General features: G+C 41.3%; 1 protein-coding gene across 1 annotated transcript in view; it reads left to right on the top strand.

Annotated features, from left to right (window-relative positions):
* The first annotated feature begins 623 nt into the window (after positions 1-623).
* The window catches only part of LOC115206742 (teneurin-2-like), a 166,905-nt gene continuing 154,701 nt past the window's right edge, over positions 624-12,827 (top strand). Inside the window, exon 1 of the mRNA XM_029773949.1 lies at positions 624-970. The gene's annotated coding sequence lies outside the window, so the exon portion shown is untranslated. The remainder of the gene's footprint in view (positions 971-12,827) is intronic.

A 12,827-nucleotide genomic window follows, 5' to 3' on the forward strand; every position in this document is an offset into this window, starting at 1 on the left:
TGAAAAACAAGTTTCCCCTTTTTTCTTTGGTCATGAGCACAAACATGAAGTTTTCAATCACCTTCCTTGGCTGTGAGACAAGGTAGACCTACCCTCTGACAATGATGAAAATACACTACATCGTGTATAAGTAGGCTATATCATGTCAATAAAACCCACACTGTAAAACTTTTTATCTTGAATCAATGCTGGTATAAGTCTAGTGACCAATAATATTAGCATTTATAACGCCAGGGTGCTTCAGTAGTTTTGTGCTGATACATTATGGAGAAAAAAAACTAGCCTATATACTGTATATAAAAAATACTGAACTCAAGAAATCGTTTTCATTTTGTAATGTTTTTCTTCGTTTTTTTTTCTTCTCCATAGCCTAAATTTGTCTCCTTCTGTTTCATTAAAATATGTCAACTCACATATCATCATCACATCAACGTATCCGCCAGCGGCATCAGCAGGCAGATTGCAGCCCATATGATCTGCTAATGACCGTTGACTTGACCGTGAGCGCGCTTTGGAACGCCCGGGGCGGAATGGAACGGGAACTCCCCCAGCCTCGCTCCCTCGCGCCTCCCGTGCGCAGCGTCTCGGATTGGGCACCGCGCTCATTCAAGAGAACGCCTGCCTGCGGTGGGTGCGTATATGTTCGTGTGTATCGCATCTTGTGTAGATACAACGCTCCGTGTATTTGAATCTGTCAGATCTACTGTTTTCTGATTGGAAGGAGAGGAAAATAACCTGCTGGATTGTATGGTCCATTTTGATGATCGATTCCCCAGAATTCAGAAGCCTATTTTTCTCTCTCTCCTCTCAGCGTCAGCCTGTTTATATTTGTTAGGGTTGGTGGTTCAAAGTATCTATTCAAGGGGAAGTCTAAAAGAAGTGTAGGTTATTTTTGACCGTTTGTCTGGAGTGGAGGAAAAGTTTCCGTTGTAAAGGATTATGAAGAGAGAGCCACGCGACTGAGAGACAGGTAAGGAATAATGTATTCCATTTGGAACGATGATGGTGGCTCTGCTCCTTTCCACATCACGGGTTCCAATGCAGAGTGTTTGTGGCCTATTATTGTGCTTAAACAAGAAAGTATATATCGCATAAATATGTCTGCATCAGTTTTATCACACCCAGTGGGAGACAAGGGCTGCGTTGTAGCCTGCGATGACATTGAGGTTTCATGTGTGTACGTGCGTGTGCGCGAGAGCAGTGGATACTGCGTCGTAGGTTGTTTGTTTCCAAAGTCTATCCCCAGAAGAGAAAGGAGGACGAGTGTGTGTCTGAGTGACTGTCTGAAACGACCCTCTCACCTAAGATGTCTGATTCTGCCAGGATTTGAATGATCGTTGACGCTACTGCTGCTGGACGGAGTGGTGTGGGGATGTGAATGGATACGACAGTGAATCAAGCTATTTTCCCTTTACTGACTCTTCTCTCGCCAGAAGCGCATGTCGCTACAGAATAGGCTACCAGCACTGAATCCAGCTCCCTGTTATCACTGTAGCACCTGGTAGAATATAGACGAGTTACCTTAGTCTTAAATTCCGTTCCTTGAGATAACGAGTCTGCTAGTCATTTAGCCTTCTTTAGCTGTTGTTGACCCAGTCAGCAGTAGCCTGCAGCATGTCACAAACAGTATAGGGCATAGGCTACCTTATGCATACTGTAGTGTTGCTGTATCTACACCGCTCATCTACCTCCAACAGCGCAGTGATCGGACCTGCCGTACGGTTGTTGAGTCATGCAGTGCTCAGCTCACTATTAGTTCTGCTCTGACGCCTGTGGATACCGCAGCGCTCTAGCTCTCTCCGACCCGCCGTGTCTGTGTGTGTGTGTGTGTGCGGGGGCAGGCAGCTGGCTACTGTCACTTTATCATAATAAAGCGCTCGCCACTTCCATGCTGCCACAGCTTGACCTGTATCTGCCGCTGTCACAGCTTGACCTGTATCTGCCGCTGTCCCGTCCGATGTCACTAGGCTAAAGCTATATCCCCATAGGGGATGGTCAACTTGGTGCGTTCCCTCTATGCCCGGGCCTGTCTGCAGAGACGTAGGCAGACGTTGCTGTGTGGCTGGTCCTGAGTAAAAATGACTAGGCCAACATTTTCCAGCAAAAGTACAGCAAAAATACCCAGACGTCAGTGGTGTAGTGTGGTGCATGGAGAAGTGGGTGTACTCTATTTTTGGCAAAAATATCCCAAATGGCCTGCCTGGCGAATGGAAGGTGCCCTGTGTGAAAGATTCTATGATAACCTGTGTGAAAGATTCTATGATAACCTGTGTGAAAGGTTCTATGATAACCTGTGTGAAAGGTTCTATGATAACCTGTGTGAAAGATTCTATGATAACCTGTGTGAAAGATTCTATGATAACCTGTGTGAAAGATTCTATGATAACCTGTGTGAAAGGTTCTATGATAACCTGTGTGAAAGATTCTATGATAACCTGTGTGAAAGGTTCTATGATAACCTGTGTGAAAGGTTCTATGATAACCTGTGTGAAAGATTCTATGATAACCTGTGTGAAAGATTCTATGATAACCTGTGTGAAAGGTTCTATGATAACCTGTGTGAAAGATTCTATGATAACCTGTGTGAAAGGTTCTATGATAACCTGTGTGAAAGATTCTATGATAACCTGTGTGAAAGATTCTATGATAACCTGTGTGAGGGATTCTATGATAACCTGTGTGAAAGGTTCTATGATAACCTGTGTGAAAGGTTCTATGATAACCTGTGTGAAAGGTTCTATGATAACCTGTGTGAAAGATTCTATGATAACCTGTGTGAAAGATTCTATGATAACCTGTGTGAAAGATTCTATGATAACCTGTGTGAAAGGTTCTATGATAACCTGTGTGAAAGATTCTATGATAACCTGTGTGAAAGATTCAATGATAAACAGATGTAGGCAACTGAAAATGACCAACAATCATGACAATGTGAAAGACATCCATCATGATATCCAGAATTAGATAGGACTAATAGGCCTAGCCTTTATGGCTGATATGTTAAGCTAGGTGGCCAGATAAGCACAGAGGTAAGAAAATGAACAGATTTATGTGGTGCTGTGTTACATGAGAATGGGATACTCAAGGAATTCCTACACTTCACAGCAGCTGAAGGTTTGGATGCTAGTCGCTGCTGATTCATCTCTGTATTATACGTTTTACTACAGGACATTCATGGACTACAAAAAAAGGTCTAGGCTACAATTCCTTACACTGTGGTTTACACATATTTCTACCCCAATATTACTATTGAATGAATCATTTTTCTAAGCTGTATTATTTGCCACAATATTTCTGTAGGCCTAGGCTATTTCATCTATAGAGGAAATGGTGATCGCTACCGGAGTCAGGGCCATGGCCTAAACATCATCTTCTATTGAGAAGCAAAATAAAGAGGCTAAATTGTAGAAGTCATGAGATATGGGAATAAATGCACAATTCCTTTTGTGAATGTGAATATCAGGAGTCAGTGAACCGAGCGGAGTGCAGAGCCACTGCCCATGTTGCTGTATAACATAGGCTATGGTTTCACACAACAACAACAACAAATCCCTTGAGAAACAAGCCTGTTATTATTGCCAAGTAGGCAGCGCAAGTGCACAACTACACAACCGCTTACAACAACACCGCTGACAAAACAGGCCGACTGGCCGACTCCGACAGTAAACAAACATAATGAAATTCACAACATGTCTATCACTTACATAGAGAGAGAGCGAGAGAGACAGAGATAAAGACATATTCTACAGCAGCAGACAAATGCAGTGATAAAATAGCAAAAATTATACTGTCACAAAATACAGATAATGGTTGAAGTGTTCAGTCCGATAGTCCAACCTCATGAAATAATCAACACATTATCTGATCGACCACTACCACTCAAAGGAGCGATCTAATGTACAGGCACAACAGGTGGATTCAGTACCATGGTCAGCGCATAGGCAGGACACCAGCTCGGCACTGGATTGAAATATACACAAACAGTTTATTGCACTATTGTACAAAGAAGCAAGGAAGAATAGAAAGCCCTGAAAGTGTTTTCATTAAGCCCAAAAGTGCACACTTTCTGCCATATGAAAACAGCCACACAGAATACAAGCACTTTAGGCCGATATCTTGAAGTGTATGGTGGATATGAAATGAATAGCTCACGTTGAGTAAGCAACATGAAGTCATTATATATAATACCACAGCAGGTATGAATACAGTAGCTCACTGGAATCAGCTAACTTAAACCTGGCCTACCAAGGCAGGCATGAAAACATGAAATCTTCATACATTGAACACAAATAAACGCAACATGAAACAATTTCAAAGATTTTACTCAGTTACAGTTCAAATAAGGAAATCAATCAATTGAAATAAATTCATTAGGCCCTAATCTATGGATTTCACATGACTGGGAATACAGATATGCATCTGTTGGTCACAGATACCGTTAAAAAAAAGTTAGGGGCATGGATCAGAAAAACCAGTCAGTATCTGGTGTGACCACCATTTGTCTCATGCAGCACAACACACTTTCACATAGAGTTGATCAGGCTGTTGATTGTGGCCTGAGGAATGTTGTCCCACTCCTCTTCAATGTCTATGCAAAGTTTCTGGATATTGGCGGGAACTGGAACACGCTGTCGTACACGTCGATCCAGAGTATCCCAAACATGCTCCATGGGTGACATGTCTGGTGAGTATGCAGGCCATGGAAGAACTGGGACTTTTCAGCTTCCAGGAATTGTGTACAGATCCTTGTGACATGGGGCCGTACATTATCATGCTGAAACATGAGGTGATGGAGGCAGATGAATGACACGACAATGGGCCTCAGGATCTCGTCACTCTATCTCTGTGCATTCAAATTGCCATTGATAAAATGGCAATTTTACACAGGTGCGCCTGTGTAATGATCATGCTGTTTAATCAGCTTCTTGATATGCCACACCTGTCAGGTGGATGGATGATCTTGGCAAAGGAGAAATGCTCAATGAAAGGAATGTAACCAAATTTGTGCACAAAATGTAAGATAAATAGGCTTTCTGTGTATATGAAACATTTCTGCAATCTTTTATTTCAGCTCATGAAACATGGGACCAACACTTTACATGTTGAGTTCATATTTTCTTCTTCAGTATACATAGCCTAATACCACGGTAGGTATGAATACAGTAGCTCACTTTAATTTAAACACATAGACCTGGACTACCAAGGCCGGCATGAAAACATTAGGCTAAACCATAAAGAAACAGTATTCAGGCTTACCTTTCTTGTGTGTTTCATGTTTTACAGCACAAGACATAGAGGCTTGGTGTTGAAGATGGAGATTTTTTATTTTGTTTTACCTTTATTTAACTAGGCAAGACAGTTAAGAACAAATTCTTATTTTCAATGACGGCCTAGGAGCAGTGGGTTAACTGCCTTGTTCAGGGGCAGAACAACAGATGATTATATCATAGGTCAAAGAGTCGCTGATTTCCCTTTCAAAGGACAACAGGGTTGTTTGAGATGTGCAGTCAGCATGCAAGATCTGATGGATGTTTTGATTCGACCTGTAGTGGAGAATAGACTTTTGGCAGTACATAAAGTCATAGGAAAGGTAATGATGGACCTTGGTAGTCTATTGATGTTAGGGAAAATGTCAGGGCTGAAGCTGTCAAAAACGTCAATAAGGGATGGGAATTCCTGACGGAAGCCTTACAAAGGTGCTTCCAATCCTTATAGCCATCTCTAACAAATGAGCCTTCCATAGTTGCCTCTGGGAAATATCTACACATTTTACAGAAAACAGTGTCCCCTGTCGAACTGTATTCCAGACAATAAAACTTTCCATACCACTTCCATGATGAATACGGCATTTTCCATTGGTCACTGTAGTGGGGAATACTTGCATTTTAGTGGTACCATATGATTGCAATGTAACCAATTAGGTCCCTGTAACTTCCTACTACATTTTTCAACATTTCTGATTAGTCAGGAGACAATACAAACAACAAATGAAATGTTTAAATATATTTTAAACCATCCTGATTGGGTGGGACAGTGTTCAATCTGGCAAGGCCTCTGCCCGGCTCTGCCGTGGCTTTGCCTCTGTCTGTCTGTCTGTCTGTCTGTCTGTCTGTCTGTCTGTCTGTCTGTCTGTCTGTCTGTCTGTCTGTCTGTCTGTCTGTCTGTCTGTCTGTCTGTCTGTCTGTCTGTCTGTCTGTCTGTCTGTCTGTCTGTCTGTCAGCCATTTACTATTTGTTTAGGGCCAAATAGCATTCTAGTTTGCTCTGTTTTTTTGTTAATTCTTTCCAATGTGTCAAGTAATTATCTTTTTTGTTTTCTCATGATTTGGTTGGTTCTAATTGTGTTGCTGTTCTGGGGCTCTGTTTTTATTTGTGAACAGAGCCTCAGGACCCGCTTGCTTAGGGGATTCTTCTACAGGTTCATCTCTCTGTAGGTTTTGGTTCTGTCTGTCTGTCTGTCTGTCTGTCTGTCTGTCTGTCTGTCTGTCTGTCTGTCTGTCTGTCTGTCTGTCTGTCTGTCTGTCTGTCTGTCTGTCTGTCTGTCTGTCTGCCTGCCTGCCTGCCTGCCTGCCTGCCTGCCTGCCTGCCTGCCTGCCTGCCTGCCTGCTAAAAGAAGATGTTGTAACCTGCAGCCTTATGGTGATTGCTTTAAACCCCACTCCAACTGATCCCACGTGTCGTTCATTCAATGCAGAATCCTTAGCTACTAGAAATGTGTGTCCATATAGCCTCTCTGAATATTCACTCAAATCTCTGATTCGTCTCACATCAGGATGTAAGGAGTTTGATATAGACTGTGTTACATAGTAGCACACCCCACCGGGCTTTACACTTTCATTCATCCGCTGCTCTGTATTTTTTCCATCTCTCTTTCTCTCTCTCTGCTCCCTTCTTCTCTGTGATCCCTGTCTGATCCCTCTATCCCTCCCTCTGAGAGATGAATAAGTGAGAAGGCACAAATCTCTGATGAGATCATTAAGGACACACAACCATACACCCCCCCACACACACACACATACCCACACACACACACACACACACACACACACACACACACACACACACACACACACACACACACACACACACACACACACACACACACACACACACACACACACACACACACACACACACACTCTCTGCAGTGGTCAGAGAGCAAACGTCCGATTAACCCTAATGTGTCCTCATCCTCTCTTCACCTGCCAGACTGCGTTACTTCTCTGTGTGTGTGTGTGTGTCCTATCTGGCTGTGGTCTTTGGTGTTACTAAGAGCTCACAGTGGACAGCAGGCTGCGTCAGCTACAATCACCACACAAGCCCTCAGGCTGCCCTACTTGGCTTGGGTTGGCTTGGCACACACACACATACACACACAGACACACACAGTATGGTTTGGATGGGCTGTGAGGGAGATGGCCCAATCTCACAATTTTTTTCATAGAACCTAACCTTCACAACCATTGTCTAACTAGTTGTCTGTCTTTAACTGTCTACTGAGCAATGTCTAACTAGCTGTCTGTCTTTAGCTGTCTACTGAGTAATGTCTAACTAGCTGTCTGTCTTTAACTGTCTACTGAGTAATGCACTGTTATGAGATGACTCAGGCCAAGTACTTCATCATCTCTCTATCTCTCTCTCTCTCTTTCTCTCAATTCAATTTTAATTGAAGGGGCTTTATTGGCATGGGAATCATAGGTTTATATTTCCAACGCAAATTAAATAAATAAACAAAAGTAAAATAAAAAATGAACAGTAAACATGACTCACAAAAGTTCCAAAAGAATAAAGACATTTCAAATGTAATTGTATGTCTATATACAGTGTTGTAACAATGTGCAAATAGTTAAAGTACAAAAGGGATGGGTTGTATTTACAACGGTGTTTGTTCTTCATTGGTTGCCCTTTTCTTGTGGCAACAGGTCACAACTCTTGCTGTTGTGATTGCACACTGTGATATATCACCGAATAGATATGGAAGTTAATGAACATTTGATTTGTTTTTGAATTCTTTGTGTGTCTGTGTAATCTGAGGGAAATATGTCTCTCTAATATGGTCATACATTTGGCAGGAGGTTAGGAAGTATAGCTCAGTTTCCACCTCATTTTGTGGGCAGTGTGCAAATAGCCTGTCTTCTCTTGAGAGCCATGTCTGCCTGAGGTGGCCTTTCTCAATAGCAAGGCTATGCTCACTGAGTCTGCACATAGTCAATGCTTTCCTTCAGTTTGGATCAGTCACAGTGGTCAGGTATTCTGCCACTGTGTACTCTCTGTTTAGGGCCAAATAGATTTCTAGTTTTTTGTTAATTCTTTCCAATGTGTCAAGTAATTATATTTTTGTTTTCTCATGATTTGGTTGGGTCTAATTGTGTTACTGTTCTGGGGCTCTGTTTGTGTTTATGAACAGAGCCCCAGAACCAGCTTGCTTAGGAGACTCTTCTCCAAGTTCATCTCTCTGTAGGTGACTGCTTTGTTATGGAAGGTTTGGCAATCGCTTCCTTTTAGGTGGTTGTAGAATTGAATGGCTTTTTTCTGGATTTTGATAATTAGTATCAACCTAATTCTTCAGACCTCACAACCATGAAGGGCAAAGGGTTCTATAACTGATTCAACTATTTTTTGCCAGTTCCTAATTGGCATGTTGAATTTTATGTTCCTTTTGATGGCATAGAAGGCCCTTCAACAGTGTCTAGATTGAATTTTTCCTTGTGGTCCTGGCAACTGTACCTTTTTCGGAACACAATTATTTTTGTCTTACTGATTTATACTGTCAGGGCCCAGGTCTGACAGAATCTGTGCAGAAGATTTAGGTGCTGCTGTAGGACCTCCTTGGTTGGGCACAGAAGCACCAGATCATCAGCAAACAGTAGACATTTGACTTCAGATTCCAGTAGGTTGAGGCCGGGTGCTGCAGACTGTTCTAGTACCCTCGCCAATTCGTTGATATATATGTTGAAGAGGGTGGGGCTAAAGCTGCATCCCTGTCTCAACCCAAGGCCCTGTGGAAAGAAATGAGTGTGTTTTTTGCCAATTTTAACTGAACACTTGTTGTTTGAGTACATGGATTTTATAATATCATATGTTTTTCCCCTAACACCAATTTCCATCAATTTGTATAGCAGATCCTCATACCAAATTTAGTCAAAAGCTTTTTTGAAATCGACAAAGCATGAGAAGACTTTGCCTTTGTTTTGGTTTGTTTGTTTGTCAATTAGGGTGTGCAGGCTGACTAAGTGGTCTGTCATACGGTCATTTGGTAAAAAGACAATTTGATATTTGCTCAGTACATTGTTTTCCCTGAGGAAAGCATGAGTCAGCTGTTAATGATAAAATGCAGAGGATTTCCCCAAGGTTGCTGTTATCGCATATCCACGGTAGTTATTGGGTTCAAATCTGTCTCCACTTTTGTGGATTGGGGTGATCAGTCCTTGGTACCAAATATTGGGGAATATGCCAGAGCTGAGGATGATGTCAATGAGTTTAAGTATAGCCAATTGGAATTTGTGGTTTGTATATTTTATCATTTCATTGAGGATACCATCAACACCACAGGCCTTTTTGGGTTGGAAGGTTTTTTTGTATTTGTTTTTTGTATTTTGTCCTGCAGTTCATTCAATGTAATTGTAGAATCCAATGGCTTCTGGTAGTCTTTAAATGTTGATTCTAAGATTTGTATTTGATCATTTCTATGTTTTTGCAGTTATATTTTTCATACCTTTACATTTTAAAATTATTTATTTTAATCTTACATTTTTTTAAATATTTTTTGGGTGGGTTTGATCAGCTTTAATATTGCAGATAGATTGTAGATTCCATCAATGTAGTTGTCTGCGTCACTTCCAATCTGCTATATATTTTTTTGCAAATATATTTTATATACAGTTGAAGTCGGAAGTTTACATACACTTAGGTTGGAGTTGTTAAAACTCGGTTTTCAACCACTCCTCAAATTTCATGTTAACAAACTATAGTTTTGGCAAGTCGGTTAGGACATCTACTTTGTGCATGATACAAGTCATTTTTCCAACAATTGTTTACAGACAGATTATTTCACTTATAATTCACTGTATCACAATTCCAGTGGGTCAGATGTTTACATACACTAAGTTGACTGTGCCTTTAAACAGCTTGCAAAATTCCAGAAAAATTATGTCATGGCTTTAGAAGCTTCTGATTGGCTAATTTACATCATTTGAGTCAATTGGAGGTGTACCTGTGGATGTATTTCAATGCCTACCTTCAAACTCAGTGCCTCTTTGCTTGACATCATGGGAATGTCAAAAGAAATCAGTCAAGACCTCAGAAAACAATTGTAGACCTCCGCAGGTCTGGTTCATCCAGTTGGTGAGCAATTTTCAAATGCCTGAAGGTACCATGTTCATCTGTATAAACAATAGTACACAAGTATAAACACCATGGGAACACGCGGCCATCATACTGCTCAGGAAGGAGACGCCTTCTGTCTCCTAGAGATGAACGTGCTTTGGTGCGAAAAGTGCAAATCAATCCCAGAACAACAGCAAAGGACCTTGTGAAGATGCTGGAGGAAACAGGTTCAAAAGTATCTATATCCACAGTAAAACAAGTCCAATATCTACATTACCTGAAAGGCCGCTCAGCAAGGAAGAAGCCACTGCTAAAAAAAACTACGGTTTGCAACTGCACATGGGGACAAAGATCGTACTTTTTGGAGAAATGTCCTCTGGTCTGATGAAACAAAAATAGAACTGTTTGGCCATAATGACCATCATTATTTGGAGGAAAAAGGGGCACGCTTGCAAGCTGAAGAACACCATCCCAACTGTGAAGCACGGGGTTGGCAGAATCATTTTGTGGGGGTACTTTGCTGCAGCAGGGACTGGTGCACTTCACAAAATAAATGGCATCATGAGGAAGGAAAATTATGTAGATATATTGAAGCAACATCTCAGGACATCAGTCAGGAAGTTAAAGCTTGGATGCCAATGGGTCTTCCAAATGGACAATGACCCCAAGCATACTTCCAAAGTTGTGGCAAAATGGCTAAACTTCTTTGGGATAGGGGGCGGTATTTTGACGTCCAGATGAAAAGCATGGCCAAAGTAAACTGCCTGCTACTCAGGCCCAGAAGCTAGGATATGCATATAATTGGTAGATCTGGATAGAACGCACTCTAAAGTTTCTAAAACTGTTAAAATAATATCTGTGAGTATAACAGAACTGAAATGGCAGGCAAAACCCCGAGGTCAAACCACCCCTCCCCCCCCCTTTTTTTTTTTATCCTACCACTGATTTCAATGGCTGGCACTTTTATAATAGGGCGAAATCGTGCTTGATTGCAGTTCCTAGGGCTTCCACTAGATGTCAACAGTCTTTAGAAAGAGTTTCAGGCTGGTTTTTGGAAAAGTTTTTCTAGGTGGCTACCATTTTGGCTGTAGAGTTTCCAAGCGTGTGAATGAGAGCGCGTTCTTTGGTATTTTTCTCCAGTAAAGACAATAACGATTCTCCGTCTTAAATTTTATCATTTTTTTTGCGTATTAGGGTACCTATTGTTTGATTATAAACGTTGATTGACTTGTTTGGATAAGTTTATTGGTCAAGTTTGGGATTCATTTTGTGTGCATTTTGAAGGAGTGAAACCGAGTGGATTATTGACTGAAGCGCACCAGCTAAACTGAGTTTTTATGGATATAAAGAAGGACATTATCGAACAAAGGGACCATTTGTAATGTAACTGGGACCTTTTGGAGTGCCAACAGAAGAAGATCTTCAAAGGTAAGGCATTTATTATATCACTATTTCTGACTTTCGTGTTGCAACTCCTTGGTTGAAAATGATTTGTTATGCATTTGTGTGCTGGGCGCTGTCCTCAGATAATCGCCTGGTTTGCTTTCGCCATAAAGCCTTTTTGAAATCTGACACGGCGGCTAGATTAACAACAAGTTAAGCTTTATTTTGATGAATTGCACTTGTGATTTCATGGAAGTTTAATATTTATAGTAATTTAATTTGATTTTGGCGCTCTGCAATTTCACCGGAAATTGTCTAAATGGCTAGCATCCCACTAATCCGCAAGAAGTTAAGGACAACAAAGTCAAGGTATTGGAGTTTCCATCACAAAGCCCTGACCTCAATCCTATAGAAAAGTTGTGGGCAGAACTGAAAAAGCATGTGCGAGCAAGGAGGCCTACAAACCTGACTCAGTTACACCAGCTCTGTCAGGAGGAATGGGCCAAAATTCACCCAACTTATTGTGGGAAGCTTGTGGAAGGCTACCCGGGAATATTTGACCCAAGTTAAACAGTTTAAAGACAATGCTACCAAATACTAATTGAGTGTATGTAAACGTCTGACCCACTGGTAATGTGATGAAAGAAATAAAAGCAGAAATAAATCATTCTCTCCACTATTATTCTGACATTTCACATTCTTAAAACCTGTTATGGATAGGGGGCAGTATTTTCACGGCTGGATAAAAAACGTACCCGATTTAATCTGATTATTACTCCTGCCCAGAAACTAGAATATGCATATAATTAGAAAATAGATAGAAAACACTCCAAAGTTTCTAAAACTGTTTGAATGGTGTCTGTGAGTATAACAGAACTCATTTGGCAGGCCAAAACATGAGAAGATTCTGTTCAGGAAGTACCCTGTCTGACCATTTCTTCCCCTTATTGATTCTCTCTATCCATTACAAAGGATCTCTGCTGTTACGTGACACTTCCTACGGCTTCCATGGGCCCTCAGAGCCCGGGAAAAAGCTGAATGACGTAATTCAAAGCCCTGGCTGAAACACACGAGCGCTTTTGCTAAGTGGTCTATCAGAGGACAAAGGGCTTCATGCTC

Source organism: Salmo trutta, chromosome 13, assembly GCF_901001165.1.
Source record: "Salmo trutta chromosome 13, fSalTru1.1, whole genome shotgun sequence".
Taxonomy (NCBI): Eukaryota; Metazoa; Chordata; class Actinopteri; order Salmoniformes; family Salmonidae; genus Salmo; species Salmo trutta.